This window comes from Lissotriton helveticus, chromosome 12, assembly GCF_964261635.1.
Source record: "Lissotriton helveticus chromosome 12, aLisHel1.1, whole genome shotgun sequence".
Lineage (NCBI taxonomy): Eukaryota > Metazoa > Chordata > Amphibia > Caudata > Salamandridae > Lissotriton > Lissotriton helveticus.
The window spans coordinates 394277723-394298198 of NC_136073.1; the positions used below are offsets into that span (position 1 = coordinate 394277723).

A 20476-nucleotide genomic window follows, 5' to 3' on the forward strand; every position below is an offset into this window, starting at 1 on the left:
GACCATCTGGACCCGACGCAGAATTCTACGGATAATGGGTCCAACGAAAGCTCGAATCAGGGAGGGACCGGGAAGGGCGCCCGACGCAATCACCCGAAACAGAGCAAACCTACCGCCCACCAACAGAAGCAGGGACAAAATGATGCAGTGGCAGCGGTGAGCTCCTTCAGAGAGGATCGAGAGACGGTCAACACGGACACTGAGGATAGCACCATCCACTCGGACTCGGACAACAGTATGGTCCTATTCCCGGCAGTGACACCCAGAGCTGCGGACGAACTAATGGATAATGCACAAGAATAATACTTCCTGCGGCTCCGACCTGTGGCCTGAATACATCATGATACCCTTTCTTGGTTGAACTGGGGGGTGGCGGAGGTGAGAGGGGAGGGAAATTATGTTTGTTTTGAATATATTTGGGGCCCTTCCCTTGCTGGATAACACTAGGTGGCCTGGACTCGGGGGGGGAGAGAGACAACTGTCCGAGGCTCGTGGGGTGAGGCTCGGGCACCTCCTGTGCCCCTGGGACACCTGATTGCGACCTGCTGTCGGTATCAGAAAGTGGCCAGTCTTCTTCCCCCCTCCCCTCCCCTGTTCCTCTGCTTCCCTCCCCGAGACGTGCCTACATATACTGAGCACATATGACAGAACTCTCCCGGCGGCGTCGTTGAGCCGGCGGCTTGACCGAGTATGGCTCTATGGACACGGCACTTGCTTGGCCGACCCCCCACTAGCGTATGCAACGTTACCTGTTTACCTACGTTTAAAAGTTTATGGTTTGGCACAGCAGGGTTTAGTGGCTGCGCCTCCACAGTTGGGGTTTGGGATAGGGAGGGAACTGTCTCCTGGTTGACGGTGAAGAATCACTTGCTTGAACATATGGGAACACTCTTTGCGACACCTACAGATGGATATGGCTGACGTTAAGGGAAAGTATAGGCCGGTCACCTGGAATGTGAGGGGACTGGGGGCTGTGCAGAAGAGACACAGAGTGCATGCTTTCTTGCTTAGACAACAGGCACATATAGTGTTCCTTCAGGAGTCACACATGACACACTCCGAGACACTCCTACTATGGAAGAAATGGAGGGGTACTATATTCTCCACAACATACTCTGCCTTCTCCAGGGGAGCCACGATATGGGTACGCCACGGCACTCCGTTTGTAGAACTAGAGAGACGCACGGACGATCAAGGGCGCTATGTATTGGTGAGAGGCACCCTGGACGGGGAGGTGGTGGTCTTGGGCAGCATCTATGCCCCGAACTTTGACCAAGATAGATTCCTTGCTGCAGTGGGCCGGGCATTGGCGGACTGGGTGGATGTCCCCTGGATATTGGGGGGTGACTGCAACATGATCTTAGATGTGACCCTCGACAGATCACACACCCCCCTCCAGGCGGCGGGAATACATAAACTATCAGAATCTTTCGGGACATGGCTCCAAGGCTGGCGGTTGGCTGACACCTGGCGCGCGCTGCACCCAACACACAGAGAATACTCATGCTACTCCCCCGTACACAACCTACATACCCGATTAGATAGATTTGTGTGCTCCAACTCCATCACGGCTAGATGCGTCACATCGGACTACCTAGCTAAAACATTTTCAGACCACCGACCACTAACACTTGATCTACACTGGGGAAAGGTACCCTCGCCAGTCCCTACCTGGAGACTCAATCCCACGCTGCTCGAGGATGGCCCATTTAGATCACATATAGCTGACACCTTGACTGACTACTTTGCCACAAACTGGGACTCGGCGTCCTCGAACCTAATTGTATGGGATGCAATGAAGGCTGTAATTCGGGGGGCTGCTATAGGCCGACTAGTGGGAGCCAGACAGGAAATCCATGATAAATTATGCGAAGTAGAAAAGCGCTTGCGAGACCTTGAAAATGCGACAGGGCAGGATCCCGACAGGAAAGCTGATCTGCAATTGTGCAACATTGAGCATGCTGAATTGCTGGAAACCCTGAGGGTGATGGACTATGGGACATACCTGAAACGCCAACAGGCGGAGGCGGACAGATCTGGTGCTTTACTTGCCCGACTGGTCAGGGATGCCCCAGAGAGCCCTACAATAACGGCTATCCGAAACGCAGCAGGCGAACAGGTGCACACACAACTAGGAATTAACAATGTATTTAAGATTCACCTGGAGAACCTTTATGCTCCTCCCCCTGTAGAGGCCGGAGACGACATGGTGGACTTCCTGGAAGAGCTCACGCTCCCACGGTTGGCCCCGGGAATCCAAGCGGCCCTAGCTGGGCCTATCACACAGCACGAAATAAAGATAGCAATTCACACACTTAACCGAGGCAAGACCCCGGGCATGGACGGCCTGCCAGGGGAGTTCTATCAAACATTTGCTGACGTGCTGGCCCCTGTACTGGAGAAAATATACAACACTGCTTACGAGACTGGCCATCTCCCGGCTACCACCATGCAGGCCTTGGTGATTTCTATCCCGAAACCCGGTAGGGACATCCTGGAGGTGGGTAACTACAGGCCCCTCTCCATGCTCTCCACGGAATATAAGATCCTTAGTAAGGCTATTGCCATGCGGATCCAGCACCACCTCCCTGGCCTGATCCATGCTGATCAATGTGGCTTCCTCCCAGAGAGAAGTACCTCCCAAAATTCGAGACGCCTCCACGCCCTTATGACAACTACCCCTCATACCTTACCACACGCTGGCTGTATAGCCCTGGATCTCCGCCAAGCGTTTGACTCCCTGACGTGGAACTTCATGTTCGAAGTCCTGCATCGCTTTGGATTCCCGGAGCCCCTCATAAAATGGATCCGCCTACTGTACACGGGCCCGACCGCCAGGACGCGCACGGGCAGACACACATCTGACAGTTACAAAGTCCATCGGGGCACCCGACAGGGCTGCCCACTGTCGCCACTGCTGTTTGTTCTGACACTGGAGCCCCTGGCTATTGCGCTCCGCAATAGAGCTGGGGAGGAGGGCATACCAGTGGAGGGTACGAACCACATGGTCTCTATATATGCCGACGATATCTTGGTATTCCTCCGGAACCTGCGAGGGGACCACTCACACCTGGCGTCTATCTTCAGACGATTTGAGACCATATCTGGCTTGGCTATAAATCCGGGAAAGTCTTTGGGGTTCTTTTTCCGGGATGGACAAAAGCCCCCCCACATACAGTTCGGCGCCTATGAAATCCAAGTGGCACCAACCACGTTTAAATATCTTGGAATAAATGTATACAGAGACCCGGAGGCCCAAATTGACGGTAATATCCGGAAGGCCATTACCGGCCTACGAAGTAGTATAGGCTTCTGGACGTCCCTACCCTTATCAGTAATGGGACGAGTGGCGGTCTCGAAGATGGTCCTGCTCCCCCCCATACTGTATTTTTTTGTAAACCTGCCAGTCCTGCTCCCGCGACAAATTTTCACCGCACTAAACACATTACTGATCACCCTTATATGGGGCTCGGGGAGAAGACGAATCAGCCTTAAAAAACTGCAACTACACACCAGACGGGGAGGTCTAGGCGTGCCGGACCTGCGGAGTTATTACTATGCCAGCCAGCTCCAATGGTTGACCCTATGGGTGGCGGGCAGAGATCTCCATGAGATCGCTTACACGGCGGACAAATTAGCACGTGGAGAATTACACTCCCTCCTATTGCCCAATGCTAGGATTCCCAGAGACTGCCACCCCCTCCTGCATGTGGCTCTGACCTGCTGGCAGAAAGCACTATCATACACGGCTGGGACCTCTCCATATGCAGACAACATACCCCTGCTGGGACTCCCGACACCACAGGGGACCCTAACATTACGCAGACTACGTCCCTGGACGGAGGCCGGGGTGGACAGAGTGGGGGACCTGTTTGGAGATGATACCATGCTGGATCACGTTTCATTTGTGCGGGCCACGGGGGCGCCTCCGCGCTTATACATGTTACACGCCTCAGTGACGCACTTCGTGCGGCGAGCCTGGGCTCCGCACCGTACGAAACCAGAACAACACGAATTAGTGCACCTCCTACATTACATGGGCACGGGGGGACACCTGGTGAAATGGCTGTATGTTGGTATCAGAGAACATGTGACGTCGCCGATCACCACACTTAGGGAGATCTGGACTGAGGACTCGGGGGGAAAACATAACGGACGGGGAGTGGAAAATAATTTTGGGACATCATAGAAGAGTATCTAGGAATGTTAAGTTTCAGTTCATTCAGGCCATGATTCTCCATAGAGCATATCTCACACCCCAGAGACTTCATAGGATGTTCCCTACCGCCGCACATTGCTGCCCGAGATGTCAACAAGATGAGGCACATATCCTTCACATGCTTTGGACATGCCCGAAGTTACATACTTACTGGGGGACGATCAAACACACGCTACACTCCATAACTGCGCTCCGGATCCCTGAGGGGGCATTACCCTGCCTGATAGGGAATAGAAAACGACCCAAAACACGCAAAGCACAACTGAAATTCACGGATCTGGCACTCGTACTGGCAATCAGGGTGCTCACTATGAGATGGAAGTCGCCCAGGGCCCCGCAGGTGGACATGTGGCGGACTGACTTGCTGAAATGGGGCAAAGCCGAATCCGCGGCGCTGCGGGAGGAGGAGAGCAAGGGCCTTCGCAAATACCCTATAGCACAGGACTGGGACTCAATGATGATTGATTTGGAGGAGGTGGACCTAGATAGTGCGGGGGACCCGGTGGGGTGAACACATACATATAGTGGAGGGTGGCTGGGGCTCACGAGCATCAGTACCATTCACAAGGGCCGGACCGGGTCAGGAACCTTTACCTATTTCCGGATAGCTTGAGACACATTGGACCGAAATGTAGAGTGTACAAGAGAGGACAACCAGGGGACGGGAGGGGGGTGGGCGAGTAATGGAGGGTAGTTGGGGTTTAGCATTTTATGTAAGTCAAGATTTTGATGTTTCGAGATCACCACTGAGACAAATACGAGCTTGGATGAGAAAAATGACTCATGCTGGTAATGAAGACAGAGGCCAGAGAGTCTATCCAACGTAGCGCCCCGTGCGTAGCAGCAGATTTGCCACGCAGTCCAGAGTCCCCAATATTAGAAATAAAAGGACTCCGGCTCTTCTCTGTGCGCAACAAGTAATACAGAGCTAGATAATGACACAGCCAAAGTCTCGGGCACCTTGGACAGTTCGGGGGGTGGGGGCGAGGGGGGGCTCGTAGTGAAAAGCAGCAAGAGGCAGTTATAGCAGGTAACACATGATAGCCCCAGCGTGGTTACTCCACATGTAGCGCCATCAAGTTAACAGTATTCATGGGGGCGTGGCTAGGCACGCAATGGCGACAGACGCACACGGGTAGAGCTCCGGCCTGAGTTCCCCTTCCCCGGGCTGCAACTCTGACACCATTATCCGTAACCGGCCCCAAATGCAGGCGGAGTAACCGGACATCGTTCTCCGCCCCTCCACCGGCTCTGGTGAAATTTGGTCACCCCTAGCCGCTCCGGGCCCCTCAGAGACGTTATAGCCGTATCGCGCGCCGCCTGGTCGGCGGGCGCGACTAAGTGAGGCCGGAGACTGGGCCTGGGGGCGGAGCCTGCAACACGAGACGCCTGAGGCCCCTTGCGGGCCTAAAAGCAAACCTGAACAGGCAAGCCGACACCCGGGGGAGCCAGCTGCCGCAGGCGCGTGACAACGCCCCGGTACCCCGCATTTGCAGTCCGCAATTGAGAGGAACCCAGAAGCGGAGCTACGCATGACACCTGCGAGGAGCCGCTGCTGTGAGGGGCATGAACACCTGGTGAGTGTGACGGCACATCACAGACCGAGCTGGAGTTCAGTGTGAACGAGGGCATGGCGCTACATCAACCCCCGCAGTAATTGCCACGAGACGCGCCCATCGGAGCGCAGCTGCCTGTGAACTGCCTGTGAATTGCGGGTGGAGTGCTTAGGCACTGTTCTTTACCCCTTCACCGGCTGAGGCACTGTGTGGATATCCCCGCCAGCTGTGGACCCTTCGCAGGTATCGTTGCCATACCACAAGACGCCTGGCCAGCAAGCGCGACCTCAGGAGGCTAGGTCCTGCAGCGGGGAACTGGGCCTGGGGGCAAGGCCTACAACGCGAGGCGCGGGAGGTTTCTCAGAGACCCGCATATACACCTAGGAGATCGCACCTGTGCCCCGAGGATCCCGACAACCACCGGCGTGCATTGGCGCTCTCGCACCCCACAACTCCTGCCTACTGAAGCCTGGAGGGGGCCCGGAATGCGGGACTACCCCTGAAACCTCTACACCCTTGCTGCAGAGGAAGGCGCAATTCCCTCAGGAGAGAGACTCAACACTGCCAACAGAGGCGGAGCCCTACACTGGCGGGGGTGAAACACGGTAACAGCCCATACCACGGCTGCCACGGTATACCGCCATAAACACGCTGTGGCCCGCCACTGGAATCAGGCGCCACAGCAGGACGCCCCCCCCCCCAATTCCCTCGCCCACCGGGAGACGTCCAGGGCTTACAGGACTGGCACCACCACGCCAGGGAACACCCCGGCAGATGCTTTGGCTTCCACAACAGGGGGGGCCGACGACTGGTGGACACTGCGTGCGGGCGCACTTGTAAGAGCTCAGCAGGCACTCTCTGCGGACGCACTAAACAGCTACCCCAGACCCGCAGGCGCACCCTCGCAACCCTAGGCGACGCCTGGAGTCACAAACCGCAAGGGCCATACATATTAGAGGCTGGAGACAACATGAGGTAGCCGCGTCAGGAGCACCAACCACCCCAGAGGTCCTACAACACCACCACACATCGGGACTTGCACTGCCCGAGCCGTCCATTGAAGCGGCCACTGCGGCTGGGGGTTTTGTCTGACACTGCGGGCTCCGTTGCCTATCACTCTGCTCATGTCAGGGGGTATGAAGACGCGCACTGGCACTGGTGGTGCACAGCTCAAGGGGAAAATGGACAAGCTCCCGAAACCTGCGGACGCCGACCATGTGGCAACTAAACTGGACACTATGCTGGCTGCCATGGAGCGGCTGGAAGAATCACTCCAGCTCACCCGCACCTCTTTAGAGACCAAAATAAACAGCATTGCAATTGACCTCACCCATCTTCGAGCTGACCACAAGAAACTGGCATATCGCACCACGTCGCTGGAGGGCGCTATGGCAGACCTTGAGCCCCGAGTTAGCCAGACGGATAAGCAGGTGAGAGATCTCCTGAACAGAGTGGAGCTCTTAGAAGACCGCGCAGAGGATGCAGGAGGGCGGGCGCGGAGAAACAACATCAGAATAGTAGGCATGCCGGAACGTTGGGAGGGCACAGAACCAACGCAACACGTGGAAGACTGGCTGAGGACCCTGCTGCCGGAGGGCGCCCTGTCGCCACACTTTGTGGTGGAACGTGCGCACCGTGTACTGACGAGGTCTCTTCCCACGGGATCTAACCCTCGGCCACTGCTCCTTCGGATTTTGAACTACCGTGACCGCGACTCAATCCTACGTGAAACCAGGAAACTTGCGGATGTCCAGATCGATAACTCTAAAATAATGTTTTTCCCCGACTATACGGTCCAGGTGCAACGCCAAAGGCACTCATTCCTTGCTGTGAAGCAGAGGCTGCGACAAATGGGTCTCAAATATTCCCTCCTCTTCCCTGCCAAGCTGAGAGTGGTGGTAGAGGACAAAACACACTTCTTCACTAGTCCAGAGGAAACTGAAGCTTGGCTGGACAGCGGCGTGAATACAGCACCCAGACGAACACCGGGGTCCGCCACAATGACACGCACTTGCGGACCGCGGCGGAGCCGCAGGCATAGATCACCAGCGGTCCACCAATCTCAGGGGTCGATGGACCTCTCCCCACCTGTGGAACTGGTTCTTCTTGAGCAACAGGATGCACTCCGCAAAGTGACAGAAATCAGCAGCCCCCCAGCATCGAACCACGCCCCGGACACCAGCCCTCGGGCCTTCCCGAGTGATGATGAGGCTATTTACGGGATACCTGATTCTCAGATGTCCATGGAACAACCAGATGTCACACCACAGACAGTGGATCTGATAAACTGACAGGTGCCACTGGACCTCAACGGGGAGCATCCGAACAGTAGCGCTTTTGTTTCTGACCTCAACGCATAGCTCTGCTGGATGGTGACCTAGCAAATGCCTGGGGCAAGGTCCTCGCCTTACCATAGGACAACGGACACGGAACGCAGTGAGTATCACCCTCGAAGCTTGAACAGTAACACGGCGCTACGCTAATGATGACTTTTAGCTGCCCCAGACAATTGGGCTTTGACACTGGGCAGCCTGGCCCTCTACGAGGCGCACAAACTGGTATATCTGGCCTAATTATGACAGGCCTCGAATAGAAATATGCATAGCGAGCCTGGCCATGATAGTTTAACATACATCTTGCCGGATAATGCCTGCTTCCCGCGGCCTGTGGAGGGGTGAGGCCTCTCTTGCTGGCCATACTACTAAAACACCACAGCTGTGCCTATCACAAAGCGACTCCCTGAACAGAAAGGTTAATTACCTCACTTGAGAGTTTGGACGGCGGCATGTTTGGCAACCGACCTTTTGGTATTCTTCACTGGTTTAGCCCACTATGGCCTGTTATGTTCCTTATCCTACGAATTTTATGTTCCTTTGAAACTTTCATCCTAATATCAATGAAAATGTTTTTGTGGATAGGCAGTGGAAATGCGCGGGGGCGGGCTCCTGGGGTAGAAGAGTGGCGGGAAATGAATACAGGGATCACTTAGCAAAGTAAAATGACAGAGATAAAAATATGCACCTGGAACATTAGAGGGATGCACACACCATCGCGCAGGTATCAAATGTATTCCTACCTCAAACGCCATCAGGTCCACATCGCACTCCTACAGGAGACACATTTAAACAAGGCGGAAGTGCAAACACTACACCGCAGATGGCGCGGGCAACTCTGCGCCACGGTATACTCCTCCTATGCCCGCGGAGCGCTACTATGGATAAGACCCGGGACTCCTTTCACGGTAACACAATCACACATAGACTCAGAGAGCAGATTTGTGATCGTCCATGGCAGGCTAAATGGACAACCAGTGGTCCTAGCTTCCTTATACTCCCCAAACACGGACCAAGGAGATTTCTTTGCACAGCTGTCTACGAAGCTGGCGCCATGGCACGGCGTCCCCTGGATATTGGGAGGCGATTATAATTGCATACTTGACGCCACACTAGACCGCTCCTCCCCACCCCGGACAGGCACTCCAGCACATGGCGCCATGAAGGCTCTCACCCACTGGGCAACACAATGGGACCTGCACGATATTTGGCTTATCCGTAACCCCACCTCTAGGGTGTATTCCTATTACTCGGGAGCGCACAATTTGCACGTGAGGTTAGATACATACTACATGGGCCGCACTCCGACCACAACCCGCACATGCTTTCCATAGCATGGGAGCGCCCACACCCGCCCATCCCCACTTGGAGATTACAGCCGGCTCTGCTCCTTGATGCCCCTTCCGCGACTCCCTCATGGCGCAAACAGCGCAATACTTCGCAGATAACACCGGTACGGCGTCCTCCCCCCAGATTGAATGGGACACCTTTAAGGTCGTAATCAGGGGACACTGCCTGGGCACGCTGGGGCACATACAGAAACAGCTGGAGGGAGAACTGACACACAGAGTCTGACCTGCTAAAACAGGAACAGGAGGCGGTAGGAGGCACGGATGGGCCGTTACTTACAGCGCGCACGGAACATGCGCGGCTACTGGAGCGGCTTTGCCATATTAATTATGCAGCCCACTCGGCACGCACGCATCATCTCAGGGATAAGCCTGGGAAATTGCTGGCCTGGCTCATTAAACAGGAAGATAGATCAGCGTCTGTGTCGGCGATCTGCACCGACAGGGGCGAGGTAGTGTACACGCAAGCTACGATACATGCGGCTTTCATGGGTCACTATCAGGCTTTATACCGCTCCCAACTGCAGGTCCCCGCCACGGACATCGTAGACTATATCTCGGACATACAGCTACCGAGATTGACTGCCGCGCAGCAAGGCGACCTAGGGGCACCGCTTGCGCCTGAAGAGCTGCGCACCGCCATTTTCGCCTTGTCGAATGGTAAGTCCCCTGGCCCAGACTGGCTACCTGCCGAATACTTCAAAGCCTGCTCTGACATTCTGATCCCTGAGCTACTGAAAATGTACGCAGCTGCCGTCGAGGACTCCTCTCTCCCCCGCACGTTGAACGAGGCCACACTTGACTCCATCTTAAAACCCGGTAGGGATGGCACGTGCATGGGCTCCTACCGACCGCTGGCCCTGCTAAACACTGACTACAAGATACTGGCTTCCACCTTAGCTCAGCATCTGGCCCCCCTAATCTCAACTCACGCGCACCATGACCAAAACGGCTTTGTGCCAACGCGCAGTACCTCCTATAACATCCGTAGGCTGTTTAGAGTGCAAGCCTATGCCACTCGCCATTGGCCTCAGTCGGGGTGCCTCGTATTGGACCTCGAGAAGGCATTTGACTCTGTCGAGTGGCCCTACATTAGGGCAGTGCTGGAGAAATTTGACCTTGGGGACAACTACATCGACATGGTTGGTTTACTCTACCAAAATCCAACCGTACGTGTACACACGGGCAGGCTGTTATCTGACGCCATCCGGGTACGGAGAGGCACTAGGCAGGGTTGCCCCCTGTCTCCACTGCTCTTTATATTGGCCATGGAACCTCTTGCAGCCTTGCGGTCTCGCTATACGCGTACGATTTACTCCTATATATCAGAGGCCTGACTCGTATACCACAGTCTCTATCTGACACCTTTCGTACTTTTGAGGCCATGTCGGGACTCAAAGTTAACTGGACCAAGTCTGGAGCGTACTCCTTCAGCCCAGATACGCAGGAGTGTGACATCCGAATTAATGGCGGGAGACTTGCCTGGTACCCTACCACGTTTAGGTATCTTGGAATACACATATATAGAGCCCCGTCTGACAACTTGGAACGAAACCTGATCCGGGCTATCTCCTCCCTGCACGCAGAGATGACCTTTTGGAAGACCCTTCCTCTGAACGTGCCCAGGCGAGTTGCACTGACGAAGATGATAGTCTTACCAAGACTATTATACTATTATGCGAATATCCCGGTATATGTTCCAACCCGGGTGTTTCGAAGCTAGAAATCTCGCTCCGGACCCTCATCTGGAGCACTGGGAGACCTCGCGTAGCGCTGACGAAGCTCTATACACCCACGGAGGCTGGGGGCCTCACGGTTCCCAACCTGGAACTGTACTACCCGGCAGCACAGATGCAATGGGTGACGGGATGGCTGAGTGGTAGAAACTTAGGTGACACCGCCACAGACGCTACAACCTGGACTCATACGCAGGTGTGCACGTTATTTCACCCCCTGACCAGGACCCCCTGCCCGTCGCAGCTGCATGTGGCGGTAGCTCGCAGGTGCTTCCTGCGCTGCTTGAAACTCACTCGGGAGGTGAAGCCATATGCCCCAGCGCTTTCGCTGCTGGGCACTCCCCGAGAGGGTGGAGTGGTGACGGAGGCTATGCTAAAGAAGTGGGTACAGGCGGGAGTGGAGACGCTGGGCGACTTATACGCGGACGGCGCCCTGCTTCCCTTTGAGGCGATTGCCAGGGACACGGGCCTACCAGCTGGGCAGTTTCTCCTTCATGCGTCCATAGTGCGCACACTTGCACTCCCCTGGGGAGACATGACTGAAGAGCTGCCAACACACCACTTCATACAATACCTCCATACTACACATGCTCTGAGCTTGCCCCAATATACCCGCATACTGGTCCACAGTGACTGCCCTGCTATGGAAGAGTGCTGGTGCAGACCTGCCACATACGTGGGAAGCTTGTATTTTGGGACTCTACAAGAGGACGAAGCGCAATAGGGTACTGGCTAGGTTCTGGTGTGGTAAATAAATAATTAATTACCGATACTATTTTTCTATACATTAACTATAACAGATAGCTCAATAAATAAGAGGCAGGATCCGTGATATCTGAGTCAGAATGGCTTTAATCGGATGGCTCGAGCCTAAAGACCATGATGTGGCATGCAATGGAATGGAATGGCAGCTGCAACGTCTCATTAACATTACATAGTATATATAGTAAAACAGTACAATTGTATTGCATACAGTAGGCGTAACAAGTGACAAACGTAAGATAAGAACATATGGGCGTACAAAGAAGGCGTGCACAGAGTGTGCACGAAGACATGTGATGTAAACGTCACAGAAGTGTCATAAATGGGTGGGTACATGGAGGGGGCTACCTGGGCAGCTGGAACCTTTAACCTACTGGTGCGCGCAAACGGGCCATGACGTGTAACTAGAGAGAGCTGGGGGCTCTGACTTCTGCGCCAGAAGAGGAGACTAAAGTCTGGGATGTCAGGACGACATGTACCTATAGCATATCTGATATCTTGTGTTTGGAGTACATGTTGATAGAATCTAAATGTCATCAGGGCAAAGGCTACTTGACACTAAGGCTAGTGCATGCATATATTTCTTTATGTATTGCGTGTGCTATGAATCTTCTATGGATACTAATTCAGTAATTCTCTTGCATGGAGACAGAAAGACTAGACTATAGATGAAGATGTTTATGCGGTTCGTTAGCTTAGGAATGTGAAGCCGGGGAGCTGAACTGATAACTAGAGGCATAACATATTCTTGGCAGACAGGCAGGCAGGCCAGGCTGGGCACCGCGCTGCTTGGCAGAAAATAAGTGAAGGGTCAGGGATGCGGGAGGGGCTGCATCGCTCCTCGGAGTGGTTTCAGGAGACGTGAGACTCGAATCTGGTGTCCGGGCCCTATGAGGCCTAGAAACGGGGACAACTCGATGAATTAACGTGCACAATGTAAAACGTTTGCAACATAGGCCTAATACTTGTTGCTTTCAGGGAGACTGGATAACTGGCATACTAACGTTGGACACAACTATAATTGCGTCTTTAATCTGGAGAGGGGGAACATATGCATGTCGATCATGCACAAATAACATATAATGGGGAACACGTAGGGACACATGACAGGGCAAAATTCAATTTTCCTCACTGGGACCTGGGCCTCGTCACAGCCAAGCGCTTACTCACCAAGCGTTGGAAGAAGGGCGAACCCCCACAAGCCAGACACTGGTATGCTTTGTTTGATAATTGGGCGAGAGCGGAGAGCGTCCTACTGCACAGGGAGGAGACGGCGGGGCACAGGAAATTCCCCATTGCGCAACTTTGGGATGACACCCTGAAATCCTTCCAGTAGGCGAGTTTAGATCAAGGAATAACTTAGATTATACCTCTCTTTAGGCCGGCCGTGACCAGCAGGAGGGGCAGAAACCCTCACGCCCCCATCAACACCTCCCCATTTTAGATAAGTGTAAGAAATAACTGATGCTTACACTGAGAGGTGCTGCTGCAGAGATGTAACGAGACAGCCGCTCAGGACCCATGCCCTTCTGACACCGGCATTCCGGTACCTGCTGGACATCACTGAGCCGCTCTCCAACCCCTCCCACCCCCCTCTGAGAAAGACCCGCGCTCAACAAGGCCCCACTTGCCACACGCTCTTGCCCCGGACTCGGAGGCACACCTCCACGGACACACATTGATATTCTTCTGGATCTATTAGCCCTTTACCCTCGCCCCCCATTTTAAGTTATTTTCTTTCTCTTTAGTTTCATCCTCCAACACCTCGCAATGTTGGCGAGTCCTTTCCTTTTATTTTGTCCCAACCTCAATTTCCCCTCCTAGTTCCGTTTGGATGTCAAGGCAGTTTTACCTGTGACATGCCAGTTACACAGTTGGGAATATTATATTAGTTACTGATACCCAACTAATCCGCAACATTCTAGATATGACCATACAATGGGGGATACACTATATATTGGCTTACGGGAGTGACCTGGGGAAGGCGCGCAATTGTACGAACATGCCGCCTCACACCACATCTCATCCCCATACCCCAAGCTATACTGCCAATAACACCGTACAACATCACATTCTCAGAACTACACATCCCTTCTCATATATCCTATCAGTTTTGCTGCAAGAACCGTGACATGTGTTCAATGACCCATTATGTATCATTACTATACTGTATTATCGTTATGGAGCTATGCAGATTATGTGTACCATTTCCTCTTACATAATGTATAATTGTTTACCGAAAATGAATATTGGAAAACTAATAAAACATATTCAAACAAAAAATCAAGTTAACAGTATTCATCAGCACTCTCAGTTTCAGCAAAGGTGCCCCCTCGCAGTCATAAAATGCAATGACCCAGCTGTCTTGTTTGAAGCTCTACAATGCGTGAATGAATGAATGAATGAAAGGCATTTTTATACCGCGCAAAACTTAGCCCCAAGGGGCATCAAGGCGCACTACAAACAGACATAGAAATCCAAAACTCCAAGTGACAGAACCAAAGGCCAGCGGGAAAAGCAAAGCCTAATATGCCTGAGAGAAAAGCCAGGTTTTAAGTAATTTTTTGAATATTGCTAAGGATGGTTGGCTGGAAAGCTCAAGGGGGAGGAGGTTCCACAGTTTGGTGTCAAGGTGGAAAAAGCGTGCAGTGCAGGAGACAAGCAGCGCAGCTCTTACCCAGTTAGGGGCGTCGGGGCAGGCGGTGAGTCAGGCCTCGAAGTGTTTAAGGCAGGATGTAGGGCGGCATGGGGTATCGGGCGCCGAACATGGCAGCAGTTAAATGGCGGGCGCCGAACGCGGCCGCAATGAAATGGCGGCCGTCACAACCAGTAGCGGAACTGCCACGCCGGTAGTCACCTCCTCGATGTGCCCTTAGCGATGAGTGAGGGGGGAAGTCCAGCAGCACTCCGCCACTACGGACCCATGAGAAAAGATGAGTATGTGGCCACCAGATAGGCCGCAGCAGCAGGCGGACTCATGGACTAAGATTGCGGGTCCCAGCACGTTCCCGTGATGTGGAGCAGCGGGCGCCGAGGGTCAATGGGAGCAGAGGCAGTCTGTCACGGCGCCGGCACATGCGCTCCACAAGCCGAGAACCGCCGCTGCTAATCTTCAAAGCATGGGCGAGACAGTCCCTCCTCGCCAGCAAGTTCTCGCCGCCCCGGGTCAAAGGCCTCCACCGCCACGGAGTCGCGCCACATGGCAGCCCGCACCACAGCACCAGGAGACCCGCAGCACTCCCCGCCGCAGAGTCCAGCAAGCACTTCCACCGTCCCCTCGCAGGTCAGCACCAGGATTCAGGTACCGTTAGTGGCAGACAAGGATCAGGAATCGCGCGGTGAGCAGTGGATCACAGAAAGTTAGTTTAGGATGGGCATTATGTTTGTAGTCAGGTTCGGCTGGGTCGGAGCCTCACAGGCGTGCGGCCATCATTGTCGTGCGCCACCAAGCGCCCCCATCTCTCAAGAACACTTTGTCCAAAAAGCAAACTATAGATTGAGCATCAACCTTAGGTACCACCTTAATGCCTGGCCATTTGGCACAATGATCAATTAAAACAATGACATACTTAGATTCCTTACCATCTTGAACATGGCCCAATATGTCCAATCCTACCCTTTCCAACAGCATTTCTGGGCACCTTACGGGTCACAAAGGTGGTTTGATGGTCACAAGACAATTTTTCAAATTTTTGCACAAACCCCACATTTCACCTTCTTATCGATGCTTGGCAAATACCAGGCCACCAGTACATTTGCTTAACCCTGCTCTTACTTTTTGTAATACCTAAATGCCCTAATGGCATATTTCCATAATCTTGTCCTTTAAAGAATCTGGAGGTACAACCATCCCCATGCGTAACATTTTTCTATCCTCAACAGTCAATTCTTGCCTCAACTCCCAAAACACTCTGAATGTGTTGTCCATGTCACTCTTGAAAGGCCAACCTTCCCTAATCCAATAACCAATTTTTCTGCAAAACCTCATCCTCAACAGTGGCATCCACCCATGAATTTTCCAAAAAATCATCATTGGCTCCTGCCAAACAACAATTCTCAAACTCATCCTCGGTTTTGATCCTTAATGTCATAGGTATCCTGCTAAAAAAAAATCTGCAGTTCTGTTTTTGACACAGGGCACATAACATACATCGGTAATCCCTTTGTGGTAAGCACTTTAGTTAAAGGCTTGTGATCAATTCGGAGTGTGAAATGTGATCCCCATATATATATATATATATATGCTCTGAAGTGCTGCAATTCCCACACACATGCAAGAGCCTCTTTTTATTATTATTATTTTATTATTATTTAAAATATTTATAAAGCGCAACTGTCACCTGGCAGGTATCCTGGCGCTGGTAGCTACTCCTGTGGTTTATTGACGAGGGTGGACTAAGGCTGGCCGATTCTCTTATAGGGGTAAAGGGAAGAGCCAAGTTTTAATACGTTTCCTGAAAGAGAGGAGAGTAGGGATATGGCGAATGTCGGCAGGTAGGCTGTTCCATAGCTTGGCTGCAGCTACTCTAAACGATCTACCTCCCATCCTGGCCTTCTTGTATCTGGGCACTCGCACAAGGCAGGCAGTTGTGGACCTAAGTGTTCTGGTGGGGGTATACCAGGTAAACAGACGTTGAAGAGGTCTGGGTCCTATTCCATGTAATGCCTTGAAGACCAAGCAGAGGGCCTTGAAGGCAATGCGTTGCCTCAGGGGCAACCAATGCAACTCGGCCAATGCGGCCGTGGCCGAGGATCTCCTAGTCCATCCGAGAGCCAGTTTGGCTGCTGCCGACTGGACTCGTTGGAGTCTGTCCAGTAGTGTCGCAGGAGATTCGAGCAGCAGGGCATTGCAGTAGTCAAGGCGACTAAGAATAGTACACCTGACTACTAGTGCTCTAGCGGAGGATGGAAGTAAAGGCAAAACTTTGCGCAGTGAGCGCATAAGGCCAGAGCAATACTTTACTTCAATAAAGGAATACTTTGCTTCAATCGGGGTAATCAAATCAATCAATCAATCACGAACATTTATCATTTATAGAGCGTGCTACTTGCCCGTGAGGGTCTAAAGGCGCTGGGGGGGGGGGGGCTGCTACTGCTCGTAGAGCCAGGTCTTGAGGTACTTCCTGAAGCTGAGATGGTCCTGGGTCAGTCGTAGGTGGATGGGGAGGGAGTTCCAGGTTTTCGCTGCCAGGTAGGAGAATGATCTTCCTCCGGAGGTGGTTCTGCGGATTCGTGGGACGATGGCGAGGCTGGTGGAGCGAAGCTGGCGGGTGGGGTGTAGAAAGAGAGTCAGCTGTTGAGCTAGTTGGGGCCCATGTTGTGCAGCGCTTTGTGTGCGTGGGTGAGCAGTCTGAACGTGATCCTTTTGTTGACGGGGAGCCAGTTGAGTTCTCAAATGGGTGGATATGTGGCTGTGGCAAAAGTGAAGCAAAAGCAAAAATACATTCATTTCCACTTCCATTGATCTGGGTGAGCACCGCCCCATAACCCTTACAACTGGCATCTATGGTGACAATACTTCTTAACCCCTTCGGTGCTGATGACGAGCTCAGCTCGTCATCAGTTGCGCCGCTCGCACGCTGATGACGAGCTGAGCTCGTCATCTAACGCAGCTTTTTGAAAAAAGCCGCATAGCGCCAAAATCGCCGCAGCGAGCATGCGGTTAAAGCAGGATCATACCCTTGTCCAGCTGGAGCAGCACTTATGTTGTTTTTCCCGACTTGAATAGCTTTCTGACATTCATCAGACCAAACAAATTCACACTTACCCTTTAAAAGTGGTCTGATAGGAAAGGTCTTGCTAGAAAAATTTCTTACATGTTTAGCATAAAATTCTGCCATGCCTAAAAAAGTCCTGATCTCATCTTTGTTGGAAGGAGCAGAGGCTTCTTTAATCGCTTCCATCTAAGATGCTTTAGGTTCGACTCTCTTCTCACTTATGTTATGGTCCAAATATGCAACAGAGTTTTTTTGCAAATCAGCACTTAGTGTATTGTGCAGTCAGATCCTTCTCATTCGGAATATCTAGAACCTCCTTGATTTTGTCATTGTATTCATTCCTCATTTCCCCCATGACTAAAATATTGTCTAGGAAGAATACCACACTTTTCATATTTCTGAATAGTTTAAATATCAAACGCTGGAACATTGCAGCCGCAGTTGCTAAACTAAATGGTACTCTTACAAACTGAAAGCATCAAAAGGAGTAATGAAAGTAGTTAACCTACGACTGTCAGGATGCAAAGGAAACTGATGGTAGGCTGATGTGAGATAGATCGTAATGAACCATATAGCACCTTTAGTAATAGATAACATTTAATTAATTTTGGGGAGAGAAAATTGGTCCAACTGCATGTTCTTATTTAAATCTCTATGGTCCACACACAACCTGAGCTTGCGTTAGCACGTCGTGCTACCACTTAAGGTACGACCCAGTCCGATGATTCCACAGACTATAATTCCAGCCTCCAGAGGTTTATTTAATTTATTTGAAACATCTTCTCTGACACTCATAGGATTGTTCCTAGCTTAATGTATGCATGGCACTGAACCCTCTTTTAAGATGATTCTGTGCTGGAACCCCTCGAGTTCGCTCACCTTATCTGAAAACACATTAGTATATTCCTTCCAAATATTAGGACTGCTGTTTAGTTCACTTTGCACCCCTAGAACAGGTTCAGACCTACTAGGATCCAAAATGATGCCGGAGTTCTAATTGGTCCCACCAGCCCAGAACAGAAGGACCTGTTTTGGATTCATACAGCCTCTCTGGACTTAAATCGGAATTTCAATTTCCTAAGACCCAACAGTGGAATGGGTTCACCAGTGAAACGTTTGAGAGAACTATCTGGTAATTCAAGGCTATCTCCTAAAACCAATTTGAATTTCTAGTCCCATAAAGCCTGTGGCCTTCGAACATTTTAACTGCAGAATTCTGGCTTCCTTTTTTCTTGCATACCCTGAAATATTGACCAACTATACCACTACCTGAACACCTCTGGTTACGGGCTGGATATTTTTTAATCATTAGCCAAATGGCCAGAAAATCCACATCTCTAACACTATACATCCTTGCTATACTCCTATTGCTTCTTGTTGTAAGTTTAGCATTCTTATCAGTCGTGGATTTTTTTTTTGTCTCTAATGAGGTCATCACGCAAGGAGCCAAAGAGACATGTTACTGACAAATTTTTTTAAGCAGACATGTTCTCTTCTACTGTCTCTTCCTTTAACTTCTTCCTGTGGTAAAACGTATATCAGTCAATACCTACACACACTGTGGGGGCATAATATGCATCAACACCATCCATTGCATGTAAAAATAAATTTCCACCAGTACGTAGCTTTTTAGCAATACTGTCAAACCATTAACCCAATGGGACCCAACAATTGCAACAACATTTTCTTTTGTTTTTCAGGAGTGAAATTATCAACTTTATCTACAGTGGAAATGTAAATCAGGAAATAAATCTTCCATTCTTGCCACTTAGGCACATTCTCTCCTGAAGAAGGCACAAATGGCTGGGGTGGAGTAAGGTTTAAGGCACCACTTGATGCCATGATCATCCTGAATTACAAATAGACACTTAGATGTTAAAACAGGAAAACAAAAATATTTAAAACTCTTACTGCACAGTTCTTGGCAGAAATCAGTAGTAATCGCTGATGTGCGTATCACAGATAAAAAAGTGCAAATGGCAGAAGTGCAAATCACAGATGTAAACAGTATCACTGCATGTGCTTTACAAAGGCATGGTTGTCCCTGGGAAATAGATGCACACTGCAATTGCTTACAGCACAAAGACGTGCGTATAGCCAACAAATTGATGAGCACTTGATTTTAATTCTCCAAGGCTCACCAGAGAAGAGGCTGACCTCCCAAAGGAGTGCAGATCGCCAGGTTGATCTGATGCGATGTGCAGCACGCTGTAGAATGAATGCGTGTGTATAGATTTGTTATTTATAATGCAGCCCAAACAACGATGGCTTTTGACGTATGATGTAGTTTGGAATTTAACGTCTGACGTGGCTAGGGCATGTCAAGGATGTCGACGTCTGACATGGAATGGAGAGGTGGAACAAGATCACAGAGTTGGAGCTTTTAACTCAAGCCTCTGGAACTGCGGTAGCGGTAGCACCCACAGTAGACCGCTGGATTGAAAAGTTGCGACAACTACAACTACTGTGTTGTTGTCAACCACTCTGCCAAGTCCTACAAGAAAAATCACAGGTCATTCACTGCAATCGAATAGGCTGCATGCGAAACTATGCACTTCTGGCACTACAAGCGAACAAAAAAACTGAACGCCAAGTTCAATAAAATATAATCACAGTTTTCAGTAATAGCAGCTAGTGTAGATCCTTATGATGGAGCAATTCGTTGTAGTAATGATTCGGAATCCAAAGTTTGTTCAATAAAGATTTATTGCAGAACAAATACCCCAGCATATTTTTAATATTTACATCCAGCATAACTGAAGTGTACGTGCTTTCCTGAATTAAAAGCATATATTATCAATAAC

The 20476-nt window shown here is 51.2% G+C and overlaps 1 protein-coding gene across 1 annotated transcript in view; it reads right to left on the reverse strand.

Annotated features, from left to right (window-relative positions):
• LOC144799895 (transcription initiation factor TFIID subunit 4-like) overlaps positions 1 to 20476 on the reverse strand; it is a 1364652-nt gene that overhangs the window by 1094803 nt on the left and 249373 nt on the right. The window lies entirely within an intron of this gene.